Here is a 19,250-nt window from a genome sequence, read left to right as displayed (position 1 = left end):
GGATTTTAAAGAGCAGGCTTCCAAGACTATTTGGCTCTTATTTGAATATTAGCACATCCTTTTGACTTCTGGTATATTTAAAAGAATGTTAACAGTTTTTTTTGGGGGGTAAAGCATTCAATTTTTGTTTAAAAGTTATATTACTGTTAACTATTTTGGACATTTTTTCATTTGTTGTTAATGTTACAATGTATAATGATAACATGATTGAACTAAAGGGAAGTTTTTTGTGTAACTTCTCAACGAGAAGTCCAAAAATACCATATGATGTTAAAACCATGTTTAATAGACCAGGAAGTTTTAACTAGACATTCAGAGGTCCTAAGCACATGCTAATAAAAATGTTATAAACTAGTATAGCCAACTTTTACTGAAGTGAATTAGACTAATTAGAAGTATATTAATAAGTCTCTTCTGTCACTTTTACTGAACCTATGTTTGGCGCTGGGGTTGGTGTATGCCCAGGAGACTTGAATCTCTGGACTGTCCACGTGCCAGCTGAGCCCTGAGCCTCAGTGGTGTTGGAGCACCTACTCTCCAGTTCGTTGGACTTAGCCAGATCAGCTAACAAGGAGGTGAGGATAGTCAGCCACCAGTCCAAGGAACCGAGAGTCTATAACTGCAAGCAGGAGATTCCCATCCATCAGCCATGTGGAGTCTAAGCCCCCTCTTAATCGAGAGTGGGCATCACCATCCCAGGGTCCTCAGGATGGAGGAATAAAATACAGATTTGAGTGGATTTACTGGTATTCTACTATAGAATTATTGTGACTCCAACAATGGAAGAAATTATATCACTGATGTGGAGACAGTGGCCACCAGAGTTGCTGAAGGCAGGGAGAGGGAAAAAGAGGTGTGATATGGGGACATTTTTGGGACTTGGAGTTGTCCTGATGATATTGCAGGGACAGATGCAGGACATTATATATCCTGCCGAATCCACTGAATAGACTCGGAGATCCGAGTGTAAACTACAACATAAACTAATCCATGCTGTATAGCAGTGCTTGAAAATCTATCCATCAAATGCAGTGAATGTACCACACTAATGAAAGAAGTTGTTGATGTGGGATGAGTGGGGAGTGTGGGGAGTGGGATATATGGGAACCTCTTATATTTTTTAATGTAACATTTTGTGTGATTTATGTATCTTAAAAAATAATAATAATTTTAACAAAGCTATCTAAAGCCCCAAGTATTAAACACAACAGAGGATTCTAAAGAGGGGAAAATGTGTTTTTCTTTTGATGACAAATTATAGATTACAAATTATGTGCAGTACTTCTATCAAGCAGTTTTCAGATTTTTGCAGGATATTTTTAACCCGTACTTAGAGTTGGGACTTCTTTTGTGGTTTGGTAAGCCATGGCACAGAGGGCACTGATAAATTTGTCTTCCTTCTCTTTTATGCATAGGGATCTGGGTCTGATCTTTGGATTTCCTTTGACTTTATTCAAACCATCATTATGGCTTCTTTTATTCATGACTTTTAGGTTTATTGTACTTCAGCTTTTATGCATTTTCCCCCAGTTTTGCTTATGGCCCTCTTTTTGGCTGTTCATTTATGGACATCAGCCCAGTTTGGATTAAAACTTTGTTTCTGAATTATTGTGCTCCATGTTCCAGATGCCAACCCTGGGTGCGTTAATAACAAACAAATACATTCATAAGTGAAATCATAAAGAAGAAGCTGATCTGGGAAAATACTTCTTCATATGTTCTCAACATTGAGCATTAAATCAGCAAAGAGGAACAGAGACACAAAGATAATAACTTGTGTGCCTTTCTTCCATTCTCTGAGTTAGGGCTTTTTGACATCATGGAAGTCGTTGATTTCATTATTGATCTCAATATTTGCTAGTTCTCATGGAAATAATGAACTTTGTAACTTTTACATGTAGATGTGTGTTCTCATCTTGCTCGGTGCAGTATATTCTTGGTAGTTCCAGGAAACATGTTCAGATTGGTTGTAAGGCCAGAGTCTTCAAAAAAATTTTTTTCTACGTATAGTCTCTGTATGAGTAATATAAATCCATGCAAAAGTTTTCTTTAGCTGGAGATGTCTCTTAGAATGCAGTCACATGTGGGTACAAAGTACATATGTGAGGACCTGGTTTCTCACACATCTACTGATGGGGTTACTGTATAAGAAACTGATCATGAATTGGTTTGTTAGGAAGTGGATCTCCTTTTCTTTCCTTTTTTTTTTTTCTTGCCTTCTGTGTTATCTCTCACATGTATTTCTAATATAGCTAGATGGCTTTCAAGTCTAACATATATGCTTAAGAATGAGGGTAATCTGTACTTTTCTCCATAAACAGATATTTTCTGAAAAGTTTTGACTTAGTTTTTCAGAATATAGGTATATATTCTTAGTGCCATATCGTAATTTCAGAATGCTCCATATTTACAGTATTTCTTTTTTTTTTTTTTTTGAGGTACTGGGGCTGGGGATTGAACCTGGGACCTCATATGTGGGAAGCCGGTACTCAACCACTGAGCCACATATGCTCTCCTGAGTTGATTTTTTCTTTTTTTTTTTTTTTTCCCCAAGGACACACCAGGAACCCAACCCAACCTAGGGCTTTCCATGTGGGAAGCAGGTGATCAGCTGCTTGAGCCACATCCACTCCCCAGTCATATTTTATTTCTACTTGATCTTCAATTAACAGTAGTTTCTGATTTCATGGATTGAAGATTTATGATTCCCAGGTCTCTATATTAAGTAACCAATGATCTGTAAAGTACAACATAGGGAATCTGCTTAAAGGAAAACAGACTAGTCATTTATGAAGCGGAGGAATCCTTGGTAAAGCAAATAATTGGCTTCTGTTATATCTGTTTGATGATTTTGGGTTCCTTGTATTGAATTGTCTTTAGTTTATGTAACACATTTATTGAGTGCTCACAGTGTGCAAAGCTGGTTTAGGAATTATGGAGGCTGAAGAATAATGACAAGGTTCTGGTCTCAGGATTTTTCCAGTATAGTAATGATACACATATACCAAATATAAAGTAGAAAGTAAAGATGCTACAGTATCCATGAAATAAAGGGGTTGGTGAGTATGGGGTGACAGGAGATGATCAAGGAGGGGAAATTGGGGTGAATTTGAACTTTGGTTGTAATAGTTTAATTAGACATCCTTATAAAATCTTTACTTAATCTATTCAAGAAAAAACAGACTTAGCAGAAGGCATAGGCTATTGCCACCAAGCACCTCACCTCAGATGTGTGGTATCATACAAGCCAGTGGTCTCCAAATTTATTAAATGCCATACCTTGTCAGTAAAAGAATTTGAGCATGTATCTTCAATATATGTACATTTATTTATAAATTATATGTACTGGACCATTACTATATTATAAAATATAAATAGTTTAGAAATTTTTAAAGGGTTAGATAAATTGAATGTAAAAAATTAGATAAATTGAATGTAAAGAAAAATTATAATATTTTCTTCTTACCCACTGTACTACTGTGCACATTTTGGTGTGTGAGAACCCCACTTTGGAGACCACTAGTTAGATCTGGGAAGTATCACTTCAAGTTTATATAAGTTCCATGATACCAGGGACTTTGTTTTCCTCATTGCTTTATGCCCAGTACTTAGAACATGGTATAGGAGCTCAGTGGATACCGTTGAAGGAGTACACAGAATTAGCCCGGTTGGTAAGGATGAGGATGGAATCTAGCTCAGCATGAGAGGTCTGGTAAGAATAGAGACAATTTTTGTTCATTAGTATCCCCCATACCTATAAAAGTCTCGGCCACCTAGTGGGTAGTCAGGTTAAGGGTGTGGACAATGTCCGGCTCACCATAAGGGATTGGCAAAGACAATAGATTCATGGACATGAAAAGATAAGTTCCAGAAGGTTCCCTGAAATGTGACAACAGCTAGGTAGACTAGCTGCAGATAGGCAGAAAGATACAGACCATGGGGGTCAGAATGGTACCAAGAACATCTCTGAGGAATGACTGGTAATGTCAGATCTTAAAGTAAAAACTGAACTTTTTAAGCACAAGATCTGGATTCATCTATGTACCCCTAGTGCCCAGGATATAAGATAGTAAGTATCTGATTAATATTTGTTGAATTGAATTGCTCTGTTTTATGCCATGTACCGAGTATGGGACGCCCTGAGCCTATAGGAAGGCATCAACATCAAGATTAGAGGCTTGTAAATGAATCCTGCCCCTGATTGAAGCAAGGCCAGTGATTCTGGGATTATGTCTTGTGCAGAAATGTTTTTAAGCTCTGGCAGTGGTGCTAGTGACCACAACTGTCAAGTCACATTTAGCTGTTTATTTAAAGATTATTAATGTACTTTCATTAACAGATTATCTGTCAAGAAAATGGAGTTTGTAATTATTTCATGTATGCTGTTATCTCCTTCCTCCTTCCCCCATCACAAAGCTGGGATACGTCATGGATCATCCCACCTATACTTATACAATTAGGACTGAAGATAAATAAAACAACATAGTTTGCATTTCCTCTCCCCTTTTTGGAATTTTCTTATTCAGACGTCCTTTTTAAAAGGTGGTAAAAATTCTAGTTTATGGCCATAAAATAAATCTGTCATGCATTTTATTGTGCATTGTCAGTGTTGGGGAGAACAAACATTTCCTCCCTGAGAAAGCTGCTCTGTTATCTCACTCCTTTAAAGGCTGACCAGACGTAAGCATCCTTCTTTGGCTCTGACACACTGGTCAAAACAGGTAACTCCCCCACCCCCTTCTACAGTTCAGTCTCATTTAGGATATCCTTTTTAAAAGAAGTTTCACATCTGAACAGTTAATAGATTACTATGCTTTACTTTGCATTTCTGATGTCTTCAGTAAAACATAGGAAGTTTCCCTTTAGCCTTACAAAGACAGTCTAGTTTGCCTAAGCTTCCCAGAGTCAAATAAAAATTACTTCAGAGAGCCCTCCTGCATCTTTGGCATGGTCTGCAAATAAAGACTTGAATAGTTAAGACTGCTCTGAGCCTGTTAGTCATTGTCATCAAATTTTAGTTTTTTACATGACTGTCACCCTTAAAGGGACAGTAACTCACTTGTATTGCACTTTTAAGCGTTTACACTGATTTATCTGACATTATCTTATTTAGTCTTTGTAGCAGTGCTTTGAGGTAGATAATAGGGACTCCGTTATTCCCATTTTACCGATGAGGAAAGAGGCCCAAAGTTGTCAATTGAATTGACCCAGCTCACTGAGCTTGCAGTGGTTCCTCTGAGACCAGAACCCAGGTATTATGACTACTTCTTTGGAGATCTGCCTACAGTATAAAGCCAAACTTTTTTTTTTTTTTTTTAAAGAAATGAAGTTCTTTTTTTTTTTTAGATTTTATTTAATTTATTTCTCTCCTCCCCCGCCCCCCGCAGTTGTCTGTTCTCTGTGTCCATTTGCTGTGTGTTCTTGTCTGTTTCTGTTGTTGTCAGTGGCATGGGAATCTTTGTCTCTTTGTTGTTGTGTCATCTTGATGTGTCAGCTCTCAGTGTGTGCGGCGCCATTCTTGGGCAGGCTGCTCTTTCTTTCGCGCTGGGTGGCTCTCCTTATGGGGCGCTCTCTTTGCGCATGGGGACCCCTACACGGGGGACACCCCTGCATGGCATTGCACTCCTTGCGTGCGTCAGCACTGCGCGTGGGCCAGCTCCACACGGGTCAAGGAGGCCCGGGGTTTGAACCGGGGACCTCCCATGTGGTAGGCGGATGCCCTATCCACTGGGCCAAGTCCGCTTCCCTAAAGCCAAATTTATCTTCTTTGCAATGTATTTTCAACCTAAGTCATTTTAAATACCTGAGCAGCAATGGTATAGATAGTATTGGTGTTTAATTTTTGGGTCCTGTGACTTACAAATTATCAGTAAAATGGGCCTTGAAATTCTTAAACTTCTGGGCACTTAAGTTGCTTTATGTATTAAAATGAGTGCTCTAAGATTATGTAGGATGACTGTCCCTTTGACTTTTTTAAAATGTGCATTAGAAAATGAAATTTGTAGACTTATACATTGACAAAGAATGTGTATTGAAGTGTATTTTAGAATTCTTTAGTGAGATTTGGGTTATGTATTGAGGACATTTCTTTGTGAAACATTTCTGAAATTATAATGAAAATTAATTAGATATTTAGATATCTGGTCTACATCCACATTGTAAGTTGATATCAACTTGTGTTTTCAAAGAAATGAAGGCATGTGCTAAAGATTTTTTTCTTTTCAAAGTTAAAGGGCATTTTTATTTGATACTCTGTAAAAATTGGAGCTTTTATAGTCCAGTAAGAGAATCAAATATAGTACCTCTGTCAGCTTTAAAAGAGGAGGTGTCTTTATCTAAAAATTATTTCAACATCATTATTTAATTAATATTTTGAATTGTAGAGAGGTCTTATTTGTTAGGATCTTATCTCAAAGTTTCCCAAGAGTAAAGAGGTCTAGTAGTTATATTACTATGGCAGAATGATAAAAGATTGATTGCAGAAGAGCTTTAGACCTTTTTAAATTTAATATATTAAGGTTTAACACAATAGCAATTTATTTAGAATATTTTAGTTGACTCCCTTCAACTTAATTTTTATAATTTGTACTTGAGTATTTATACCAACTTTGGGACATAGTACAGTACTAATGGCTGACAAAGAGTTTTAAGAATTGGAATTTGAATAAAAGCCAGAAGCATGTGTTTATTGAAGCATTTAAAGATGGCAATGGTTAGAAACTATAAATACGTACTTTTTTTTACCTTGAGTTTGGCTTTTCATTTGAGTGGAGTATGAAAATTATGGTCATGAGTTGAATTATATGAAGTGTCTCCTTTCCTTCACTTTTTAAAGCAGATAAGTAAAATATGAATCCAGTGATTGTTCTCTTCTTTTCACTCTCAAGAACCCCATGAGGTAGGTTTTATCTCCAGTTCAGATGAGGGAACTGAGTCTCAGGGCCCAAACCACTTGCCCAAGATCATTCTTCCAGTAAATCATGGAGCTGGGATTCCATTCCATCTGGTTCTGCCTACCAAGTTCATGCTTATACCCTAGTTCTTCCCAAATGCCATTCGTGTCATGTCTTGACTCCTACTGGGATTGTAATGCTAAGATTTAAATCCTGTCCTTGTAGCCTAGAATTGTGTTCCTACGTTCTCATGCAGATTGCCATATATATAGTTGTTCCTCATTAACTTTTTTTTTTTTTGAGAAAAATTATGGAACGCTTCATGAATTTATGTGTTACGCTTGCACAGGGGCCATGCTAATCTTCTCTGTATCATTCCAATTTTAGTATATATGCTGTCAAAGCACATATACTAAAAATCAGTCTTGTTTAAAAAGATTTATTTATTATTTCTCCCTCCCCCCCTCCCCCCCCGGGCATTGAACCCTGGACCTCCTATATGAATCCTAAGTTTGTGATAAACTTCTGAGTTTAAAAAGATTGCATTATATAATATTCTGAGAAATGAAATACTTGTGTTGGGCCACATTGTAAAAAGGAGAATAGTTTTGGAATTCAGATAATGTGAATTGAAAGAGAGTGATAGAATTTTAGCAATAAAAGAGATATTGCAGATAATCTTGAAGTAATATAATCCATCACTGTAAATGTGAAGAAACCAGGGTCCAAATTAAGGAACCGGAACCCAGGCTATGTCCATGGCAGAGCTAGAACCAAGATGTAAGACTTACAGTTTGATGTTTTAGCTCCCAAGTCATGTAGAAAATCTTTTTTGCCAATTGATGGCACCATATTCACAGCAGGGCTATGTGGCAATTTTTAGTTGTTGTTTATAAAGAGTTAAAAAGATTAAGGAACTATAAAATATGTATTAGAATAAAAGTACATGTGGTACGTTATGCATATTAAATTTGAAACCATTTTATTACCTTACCAGTTAACTTCTAATTTACTTAGTAGTATAACATAATTTTCTTAGCAGATAATAAACTGAAACATAGCTTTATTTTGGCTCCCTGTGTCCTGTGAAATGGCAAGAATTTGCAAAACAATAACACATTGTTAAATGGCATTCCAGTTTATCAAATTCCATAAGGTTATAACAGTCAGATCTTAGGGAAAAAATCCCAGTGTTAAAAGCTGTCCTAAACTTAAGCAGAAGATCCTTTAAAGTTATTCTAGGCCTGGTAGATTTTGTTCTGTATGTGAAAACATGAACCGCTGCTCGTAGCTGTTGATAAGGAGAAAAGTTTGTAAAACTATTAGACTTGTTTTTGTGAAAGAGTGTCTTAACTGATTTGTGTACTGCTACACCTCATGGTGGCCCTATTAAATACAAACCATTCTAGTGAATGTCAACATACCTTATCATTCTTACTAAATCCACTCAAATATGTATGGACTAAACATTAGTGATTTAAGACCCCAGGTAAGATTTTCAAGGTTGGTATTTTTTTTTTAGGTTTCATTTGGGAAAAGTTAAACTCTCCTCTGTAGTTCAGGGGGGAAACCTGGTACCGAATTGGAGCTCTGCTGCTGGTAGTTTAAACAGGGAATGGCCCTGAACTTCCATAGAATAAGCCAGGCAGTCCTGGCTGCTCTAATCTATCTGTAAATTAGAAAAAAGGCATGCCTTTCTTGAGACACTTTATTTTCAAATGTTAGGAAATTGTCATAGTAAATTGATTTTGTTAGGATGAAACATTTATAATTATGCCTATCTGTGCTGTCTTGATATGAGTGGCACCCCTACGGTTGTGCACAGCACAGCTTACACAGTTGTATGTGAAGACCCTGTAGGCAGTTATATCCTAGGAGAGTGTGTCTTTAGACATCCAGATATTAAAACATTACATTGCATATCTATAGATACAGTTCTTGAAAATAAATATTAGTTGATTGGAAAATCATAATTTTTAAAATTAAGTACATAGGGAAGTGGATATGGCTCAAGCTATTGGACTTCCATCTACCATATGGGAGGACCCAGGTTCAATTCCCAGGGCCTCCTGGTAAAGGTGTGCCCATGCAGTGAGCCGGGCCTGCACAGTGAACAACGCAGCAAGATGATGGTGCAACAAAAGGGAGGCTCAGGGGATAGTGAAGGCGAGATGCGACAGAAACCAGGAACTGAGATGGCACAAGTGATAGAGAACTTCTCTTCCACGTCGGAGTTTCCCAGAATCAAATCCCAGTGAAGCCTAGAGGAGAAAATGAGAAGACAAAAAGAGACACAGAAGATCACACAGTGAATGGACACAGACAGCAAACACACACACACACACACACACACACACACACACACCAAAAAGCAGAGCAGGGGGGAGAAAAAAATTAAGTACATAATAGAAATTAAATGAAAAGAATAGATAATGGAGATCCTTACTCTGCAGTATATTGGGAAAAGGCTTTATATTTTATTACACATGTCTTGGTCTATCCAATTTAATGTATTTTCAAAGTTAGTCTGTCTTTTAAAGTTCTGATTAAAGAAGAAAATTTTCTGACCTTTATAAAGGAGCTTTCCTTTATTATATGGGTGCAGTAATAGAATGTGAAATGACTTTAGCATCTACCTCTTTTATCCATCATTAAAAGTTAATTGTCACATCATATAACAGTAACCTGATGGGATTTTTTAATGTACCAAAAATTGGCAACCTGTGATGAGGGAAGTGTGCTCTGTGAGGACTTGAGTTAAGAGAATGAAAGGACCCTTTTTATAAATTTTCAGTGGCAGCAAAGTGGAAATAAAAGCTATTAATTTTTGTGGGAGAATGGTGGTAGCACATAGTACCTTATGTTTAGTTGGATGCAGAACGTTTCAGAATGCTGCATGACCGACTCAAGGTTTGGTAAAAAGGGCTGTGAAGGATTGCTGGTTTGTAAAAAAAGGAAAGTGCTTGTTTCCAGTCCCTGATATATATGAAACTAAAGGTAATCCTTATTGCTTTATTTTTATTTAAGTTACACCAGTGACCAATTTTCCCACACTGTAGTACGTGACTTGTCCTGTGCTTTCCTCCAGGCTTTCTGGCTTATAGCAGACTGATTAGATAATTAGTTTATTTGAATTAGCACACACTTTTCTGTGGCCTCTGAAGATCAACTCGGTCTGAGATGCAAGAGCTACTGATCATCTAAAAAAAAAAAGGTCATAAAAAATCTATAATTTGATTTCTAACTAAATTTTGCTGAGATGACACTTGTTCTCTATGCTTCTACCCATAAATTACTAGTAGTTTTACTGTATTTTTACTGTTGTCATAATTTTAGGTAATTTTAGCATTGGTAACTTAAGGACTAAGCCCTTTTGTCAGAATATTGGTTATTTGCTTCCTTTGTTGGCTAAATAAATCCAGATTTTTTAGATTTCTTGATACACAGGGCCAACCTGATAACTAAACCATGGTCAAGATGTTCTAATAGCATATCCTTGTGGGGAAGCATCATGTTATCTCACATGGGACAAATAAATTCTGTAAGAAATTTGTATCCTCCTTTGAATTTTTGTGACCTTTTTTTTTTAGTTTATGAGCAGGGTTAGGACTCCTGAATTAAATAATAGAAACATATTCTACCTTTATGAGAGCCATATTAACCATAATGTTAATCCAAGGAAAATAGTTAAATGTTAAATATGTCTTATTAAAATACATGACATTTATTTGAGCATGATGTTGTACCTGCGAAACTATCTTACTTCATTACAGATGTGATATAGTTATTGTACCTGAAAGTAATATATGGTTCCCTCATCTACCCCCAACTCCCACTCTATTTTCAGAAGGAAAAGTAATTATATTGATTTGTAGAGTAACTTTTCACCCAAGTAGTTTCTGTTATGGTCTATTAACATAACTGCTCTGCTAGTTTGTTTACTCTGACTTGTGAGTAATGAGTATTTAGGTAAACTTCATAATGTTCAAGATAGTTTTTAAGATTAATCAATGCTTTCTTTCCATGCTTAAAAAATGTGTAAGAGCTAATCAAGAAACTATTATCTGGCAAGCTGTTTTATATCATAGTGAGATAGAACTAGAAAAGTATTTGCTCTGACAACTAAAACTCAAACATTCTGAAGTATTTTTATTGTGTGAAACCTTAATCCTTAGCTGTAATCAAGGATATGGCATAAATTGTAGTTCTACTCCTGAACTTTCAGAAAAATTGGAATTTTCAGTGCTTTTAAATAGTGTCTTTAGTAAATTAGTGATATTGGTGATCGTTCACTAAATACCTGTTCACTGAATGAATTACTGACCTGTGTCTTATTTGCATGGGTGATGACTGTGCCTTATATGACTTCACAGTACCTAGTTCAATATCTATCAAGTAGGGAGGCATTTAGAAATTACTTGATTGGTGAATGAAACATGAAGCTGAATTCAGTGTTGTGGAGGCTCTTTTGGCATAGGATATTTTTAAGATCTGATCAGATCTTTCCCAGATTCCCATGAAACCTATCCCAACTGGTTTTTTGTTTCAATAAATGAATAAAATATAACATTAAATGTAACATTTATTTACTGTTTACTGTATATCTGGCAGTGTTCTATACATTTTCAAATATTTCACGGAGGATTGAAGAACATAACAAATCTTGGTGACAGAGTTAGATATAAGTTATCCAACTTTCCCTCTTCTCTCTCTTTTTTTTTTTAAACAAAGTTTGGAACTGAGGCTCTTGGAGCTTTAACATCTTACCTGGAATCACACAGGAGGAGCCAGCATCTCTTTCTACTGCCCTCACTTACTCAGGGGATCTTAAACCTTAAGCCTGGACTCTTAGTTTCTGATTCCTGGAGAAACAGCTTTTTTTTTTTCTTGCATTTTCTTGGCTTCGTTCTCATAATTTAAAACTGAGTTCTGGACTACACCATACTCTTAAAACTGAATTAGGTTGGCTTTTAAAATATCTACCTGGGAGGCAGCATGACTTAGACATAAGATTATGAGTCAGACAACTCTTATTTGAATGTCCCCTGTACCACCTAGTAGCTGTGAGTTTGGGCAAGGCACTTACCCCCTGTGATTCCAGTTTCCTCATCTATAAACAAAGAAAATAATAGTGGTGTTAAAGAGTCATTTTGAAAATTAAAAGATGTAACCTACTTAAAGCTGTCAAATGCTTTGATATTGGTACTTAGGAGATATAAATTTACATTCTATTTTTAAGATATTCCGTTCTCTGTTGTTAGATGTGTTCGGTCTATCTTATATGTATGTTTCTGTCTATTTATTTCTTCATAAGCATAATGTGATCTTATAATCATTTATAGATGAAAAAAACACAAGACCAGAAAACACAAATGGTTTTCCAAGGGGGTGGCGGTAATCCTGATAATGGGTAATAGTATTCATTCAGTGATAAATCACAACATTATTTAAATAGTAAAATAATTTTAGAATTACTTCAAACCTTATTGATCTCCTACTTTGTGCTAGGCTCTCTTCTAGTCTCTGGGTTATAGTAATCATAAAACAGTTTAAAAAACACTGCCTTTATGGAATATATTTTCTAGTGGGGGAGAACAAACAAAAAACAAGGAAGCTGTGTGATCTATTAGATAGTTATATATTACAGAAAAATAATGAAGGGAAGGAGAGAGAAGGTTTGGGGTTGCAGTTTTAAACAGGTGGTATGCAGTTAAATAAGGGTTCATACTCTATGCCAGGAATTGTGCAAGTATAGGAGGGATGTGTTCAAAGATGGTACTTGTGGTGCTGACCTCAGTGATGCCCTGTCCTGTTGCATGTCTTTTTCTGTACTGGTTTTAGAGTGTCTTTGACACTCTTGGCGACATTTCTTTTCAGCATGAAAGGTGGTACAGAAGTTTGTACCTGATGGCAGGCTTTTGGGAACCTGCTGTTATCCTTGGAAAGAGGATGCCTGGTACTTTGGATGGCTTTCTCTGTAGTTGGCAGAATTAGGGGCAAACCATGTGCATTCCTCACAGCTAAAGTACTCATTCATACAGCTCTTAAGAGTTTTTTTGTTTTTTTTTAATTCCCTGATAGCTGTCTAGTAAGCTGGTAAGTAGGTCCTTTGGATCGAGAAGAGTGTCTTGAACAAATTTATTGTTCTTAAAATTTCCGTCTTTTAAAATCATACTAAGGGAAGCAGATGTGGCTCAAGCGATCGAGCTCCCACCTGCCAGATGGGAGGTCCTGAGTTTGGTTGCCTGTGCCTCCTGGAGAAGAGCAAGACAGCGAGCTGGCGCAATGGGCTGGTACAGTGAGCTGATGCAACAAAGAGACACAAAGAGGAAACACAGTGAGAGAGACAACAAAGCCAGGAGTGGAGGTGACTCAAGCAATTGAGTGCCTATCTCCCACATGGGAGGTCCCAGGTTCAGTTCCCAGTGCCTCCTGAAAGAGAAGATGAACAGACACAGAGAGCACACAGTGAATGGACACAGAGAGCAGATAGCAAGTGCAAACAAGTGGGCGTGGGGGCATTAAGTACATCTTTTAAAAAAATCATACTAAGTGGAGGGCACATTTTAAATTTTAAAATAATCTGCAAGGATGCAGGACGGGGGAAAGGAGCAGTGTTGAGCTAATACTTTAAAAAATTCTTATGAGAATAAAAATATCTTCCCCTTCCTATATTCATCTATAGATTTATTAATTTTTTGGGTTATATTTATTATCTACTATGTTCTAGGCACTGTGAATGTTACAAAGGTGGATAAACTTTATCCCTGCTCACAAGGAGCATGTAGAACAAAAAGGGAGAGAGGATGTACAGAAGTAGCCTCATTATGAGACATTAATGAGATTACACAAGACAAGGGGAAGAATCTAGCACATGCCTTGGTACAGTAGATGCTCAGTACCAGTGTGTTGACTCTTGGGAAAAGAGATTAGTCACTCAAGAAGTACAGACAATATGCAAAAGGAGGTCAGATGAGAGAGCAGTAATGTTTGATTCCATTATTTAGTAAGTCTTCATGGAAACTTGAAATGGACCTTGAAGATTGAATGAGATTTGGGCATCCCCTTGAGTGTGGGGAGATTACTGTATTTGGGTTTGTATTTTTAGCAGGTGGTACAATATAGGCTGCCAAAAAATAATTGTTGGATGAACAGAAAAGGAGAAAGGAAAATCTTGGAGAGGGGTAAACTCGTGAGCAAGGGCATGCCAGAGTCTGGGAAAGACAGGGACATTTCGGGGCTCCAGTAATGATTCAGTTCAGCAAAAGAAAGGGTGAGTGCAGGGGGATTGGTTTGAAAGTAAGAGTGGGTCAGATCCTAGGGATTCATAATTGGTAAGCAGTGGGGAATCATTGAAGCAGGTTTCCTAACATGTTGGCAACAGTGGAGCAGGAGGGGAGTGTGGCCGATTGAATTGTGTACCCTAGTTTGGACATGTTCTTGGGCTTGGGCATTATTATTGGAGGTTGTGGTAGATGCATTGTAAAAAGATTCCTTAAAGGTGTTACTTCAGTTATTGTATGGTCCAACCGAATCAGGTTGGATTTTAATCTAGATTACTGGAGTCCTTTATAAGCAGAGGAAATTGGACACAGAAGGAGAAGCTGTAGGGAATAGCCAGAAGCTGGAAGTCTATAGAACCTGGAAGAGAAAGGAGAAGATACTGCCATGTTCATTGCCATGTGATGGAAAAGCCAGGGAATCCCAGATATTGCTGGCCAGAAGATACCAACCCTTGGAGGAAGTAAACCTAGCCTCTGAAACCTGTGAGCCAAAAAGTCCTGTTATGCCAACCCATTGGTAGGTACTTGTTTTAGCAGCCAGGAAACTAAAACAGGTGTCAGGAGCACCAAGTTAGAAGACTGTTACAGCATTAGAGGCTGGAAGTAATTAGGAACTCATCAAGGGTGGCCATAGGTACTAAAGAGTCATGAATGGAGCCAAGTGCTATTTTAAAGGCTGAGTTGACAGCTCACTAAAGTACTTGACCTGTAGCTCCATCATATAATTTTGAATGTCTTCTTTTGCTGTACAAACTGTGAAAATGAATGCATCATATCAAATTTATTGGAACAACTTTTCTAAGAGTTTAGTACTATCTTAAGTCGTGCTTGTAAGAGCCCTTCTAGACTATGAAAGTGAAAAAAAAAAGTTATTATATCGACAGTTAGGTAAATGGAACCCAGTAATCACACTGTTGATTTTTATGTGAAAATTCTTCATGATCATCAGATTTATAAAGTGACTTCCAAGAAAACATTTCAATAGTTTTTTTTTAAAAGAAATATTTAGAATTATAATGTTGGTTTAAATTTTATTTAACAGTGCATTTTTGTTAGAAAGATATTCTTGAGAAAAATCCTGTCTGCTTTTGCCTTCACATCTAGCATGAATGTATGAGACTATAAGAAGAGACAATATAAAAATGTAATATGCATGGTCCTTCCTATATCACAGACCTCATTAACATACTTACATAGTAGAATATAAGTCCTAAAAATTGATAAACCTAGATTTCAGCCCTGGCTTTTACACTACTGAAGTGTGCTACTTGTGCCAGAACTTTATTTCAGAAGACTTCACTTTTCTCATCTGTGAAGTAAGAGGTTGCAAAACACAAGAGGCTGCAAAACATTGCATGGAATATGCCCCCAATAAATAATTCTGGGTTTATTTGAGCTATTAGAGACATAAGTGCATTAAGGGATTATGCTCCGACTTGGTCTGATCCCCTACCAATATTAGAGAAACAGCAACTCTTGATAGAAGTAAACTCTTGAATGGATGATCATGGGAAACCATTACATTAACTCAGCAAACATTGACTGATGTCCTGCTATTTTCTTGGCAGGCATGGTATTAAACTCTTGGAATAAATAGTAAATGTAATAGGTATCCCCCAATGCGAGCTTCCATCATAGAATAGAGGAAAGGGGCATTAGGGAGGTCTGTATATGTATATAATGTGCCCATATTACAGATGGAAAGGAATAAGACCAAGCAACTACCTCTAAATCATTGTTAGAAGTAAATTGTGTTTTAAAGAATGTCCAAATTGGTAAAAATACCTGAAAAGATTAAAAGATTATAGGTCTCATCCCAGTTTCCCTTCACCTTACTCAGTCATTTAAGTTGAGGAAAGAGGACTAGTGAATTCACATTTGGGTTTCTTCATTATTTCCCTTGTCCATATCTGGAGAACAGAAACATTTTAGCTAGTCTCCACAACCATGACTTTAGAGGCAGGGAGATATGCAATCCCTAAGGACATTGCAGCTCCAATTATATAAGGATTTATAGAGCAAAGCCAATTTTAAGTAATTTTTGCTGAAGTGGTAGCAAAGCCCTCATTTTACCCACCCTTTAAATGCTGCATTTCATTTGACTTCATAAGTAAGTCAACTCTTTATTACAAACATTTAATTTGGAGTAATGGTATAACCGCAGATTGGTAAGGATCTTTTAAATCTCCTGAGTTTGAATCGACTGGTGGAAAGTTTGGTTTATTTGGTATTTCGACAGCCCATTAAAATGCTCTCTGCCTAGAGGAGCCCACACCAAATTTTGGTGTGTGTTTCTGTCTCTCTCTCCCATTTATCAGCAGGCTGTTTTTTCCCCCATTTCCCAAATACATTCTTTACACTGGCCTAAGTAAACTGGTGTGTTCATAAATTCATTTATGCATCGTAGCCAAGAACCTAGAGGAATCCAGCACTTCTCCAATCTTTATTCGGCAAGCCCTTGCCTGGAGAATAAGTGAGTGGTGCTCTCCGACCCCTGCTGGAGACTGGGCTTCTCTAGACCCCTCAGCTCCATATGTAATAGCTGCCCAGAGATTTTTCTAGAGGAATGAAGCTGGAGGGTCCTGCATGAAGTTTCTGCCAGGGACAGCCACTAGGAGCTTTGCATCTAGGAACTCGTAAATTTCATTTGGGGTTTGCCTGTTACAAATTGGATAAAGGTAAAAAGTTGTTAAGGTTAAAGTGATTGCCAGCTGGGTGCACTTATCCCAAGTCAAGCCAGCTGTCCAAGGAAGTGCCAGCTCACCCAAAGCACCTGACTGGAAAAAAATCAATAAGATTTTGATCACAAATAAGATGTTGGTCACATGTGAATTTCAGCCTGTTCCATTGGGGAGGGTGTGTTGAGGCAAGTTAGTACAGGGTAATGAAGGAGATGATGTGCCACAACATGGCGCCAAGACCTCCCTGGGACCCTGAGTATAACCTTGAGGTCCCAGTTTCTCTTTCCAGGGCCTCCCCTTGGCCCTGGATATTCCAAACAGGCCTCACCATTGGTCCCACCTTTGGTGGGGTAACCAATAACAGTTGGGGCCCATCCCCTTATCCTTAGGAACAGGGAGGAATAATTAACAGTTTAAAGGGTGATCTTATGAGACAGAACTCTTCTCTGCCTAGAGGAACCCGTTACACCAAATCTTGGTGGGTGTTTCTGTCTTTCCCATTTCTCAGCAAGCTCTGTTCTTTCCCCCATTTCCAAAATAAATTCTTTTTACTGGCCTAACTTAAAAAAAAAAAAAGAATGATTTAAATTCTCATTGTATTATACTGATGGATTTAATCATTTTATAAGTTCTTCTATGTTTAGTCTACTATACCACCCTGAACACGTCCGATCTCATCTAATTGTTACTGTTTTACTGGGTACTTATGTACCGGTATTTTATATCATCTTAATCTTTACAATAAATACTGAGATAGATATTATTATTCCCTATTTTACCTATGAAGAACCTAAGATTCCAGATGGTTAACTAACTTATCCATATAGCTGTTTCTGTGCTGTGCTTGAGGATTTGTATTCCGGTCAGTCTGACTGTAGATCCTAAGTAAATGAGTGTTTGCCACTGATTTAAAAGAAAAAAATTATTTTCTTAACCCTTAAGATAAGCAGTTACTGGGAATGACTCTGGAAGCATGGCTATATCTTATGTTTTTTTTTAAGATTTATTTATTTATCCTCGCCCCCCCCCCCCCACCACCACCTGCCGCTTTGCTTGCTGTCTGCTCTCTGTGTCCATTCGCTGCACATTCTTCTGTGTCTGCTTGTTTCCCTTTCTTGTATCCTCTTGCTGTGCCAGCTCTCCGTGGGTGCGGGCCAGCTTGCCCTCACAAGAAGGCCCTGGGAAGCGCACCCAGGGACTCCCATATGGTAGATGGGAGCCCAATCAATTGAGCCACATCCGCTTCCCATATCTTATCTTTTGTAAATGCTTTAAATGCATTTACAGTAATTTTTCTCTAAAACCTTGGGTAAGAAGAAAAGAAGATGGTATAGAATGGAATCTATAGGAGGACAATCCAGAAATAACATTGAGTTTGCTAACCAGCTATCCTTATATCTTTTTACCCCCAGTAATTATTATAACAATTTTTTTGCTTTTTCCTTATATCATGTAAAGTATGTTTTCTTAGCAAGAAGTAGATCCATGCAGTTGACTGAGGATGCCATTATCTTAACATGAAACTCCATCCTTTTTAAAAAATCCATCTTTGTTTCTACTTTTTTTTTCAGAATATTTGTTTTTTCTAGACCAAAGTCTCCTGTCTTTGTTGCTCAATTTCCTACCCTCTTTCTTACCCTATCTAGTTTCATGTAGACTATTTTTAGTAGAAGGGGTGAGAACAAGATTATTTGTCCAAACAATGTAGTACAATTGAAATATTTTTTGTGTCTTCTCTTTGCTTTAAGGTTTTAGAATCGCCCAGCTAACAAAAAATTTGTAGATATCTAATGGTACTTTAGCATAGGAAAAGTAATATTCAAAGGGCAAAATAATCCAAGGAAGTTTGGTTCTTCATTAAAATCCTTGGTAAAAGCTTGGGTAGAACTTGTTAACTTTTCCAAGAAGACATTGACTATTATGATCTTGGAAGTTCAGCAAAAAAATAATTCATCAAAAATCAGAACCTGAAACAAAAATACTGTCATTCTCATATTTAAGAATATGATGCTCATCTTCTAGAAATACAATATGCATCTCTAGTTTAGAAATATGTGAGTTGAAGGTCCCAAAGTAGGGCATCTGTAAACACTTGGGATGAAAGAGCTGTCATTGGAGGAGGCTCTTTAATGCCAAAACATCCATGATTTAATAAGCATGTGAAATCATGGATAAAGCCAGCAAAATGTTAGTCATCAAAGTTTGGTGAAGTTGAATCAGTAGTAATTTCTTATGTTTTTAAACTTTTCTGGACAAACTCCTTCACCTTGAAAATGCATGGCTGTCTTAAACATTAGGGCATAACTTCTATAATCTGTCCTCAGAAAAGATAAAAATAAAAAATACCAATTTCTGCAAAAATGTAATTTAAATTATGATAGAAAAATAATGGT

The 19,250-nt window shown here is 37.1% G+C and overlaps 1 protein-coding gene and 1 non-coding gene across 12 annotated transcripts in view; one reads left to right on the top strand and one right to left on the bottom strand.

The window, feature by feature from the left end:
• Positions 1 to 19,250, top strand: part of BBX (BBX high mobility group box domain containing) — a 282,876-nt gene that overhangs the window by 13,246 nt on the left and 250,380 nt on the right. The gene's annotated exons all lie outside the window — the stretch shown is intronic.
• On the bottom strand, positions 7,198 to 7,300 carry LOC111760257 (U6 spliceosomal RNA). Its single transcript, XR_002794002.1, has one exon. It is a non-coding gene; the product is annotated as a U6 spliceosomal RNA (small nuclear RNA).

This window comes from Dasypus novemcinctus, chromosome 4, assembly GCF_030445035.2.
Source record: "Dasypus novemcinctus isolate mDasNov1 chromosome 4, mDasNov1.1.hap2, whole genome shotgun sequence".
In the NCBI taxonomy this organism is placed as follows: Eukaryota; Metazoa; Chordata; class Mammalia; order Cingulata; family Dasypodidae; genus Dasypus; species Dasypus novemcinctus.
The sequence above is the reverse complement of the archived record's forward strand: the minus strand, read 5'-3'. Positions and strand labels throughout refer to the sequence as shown.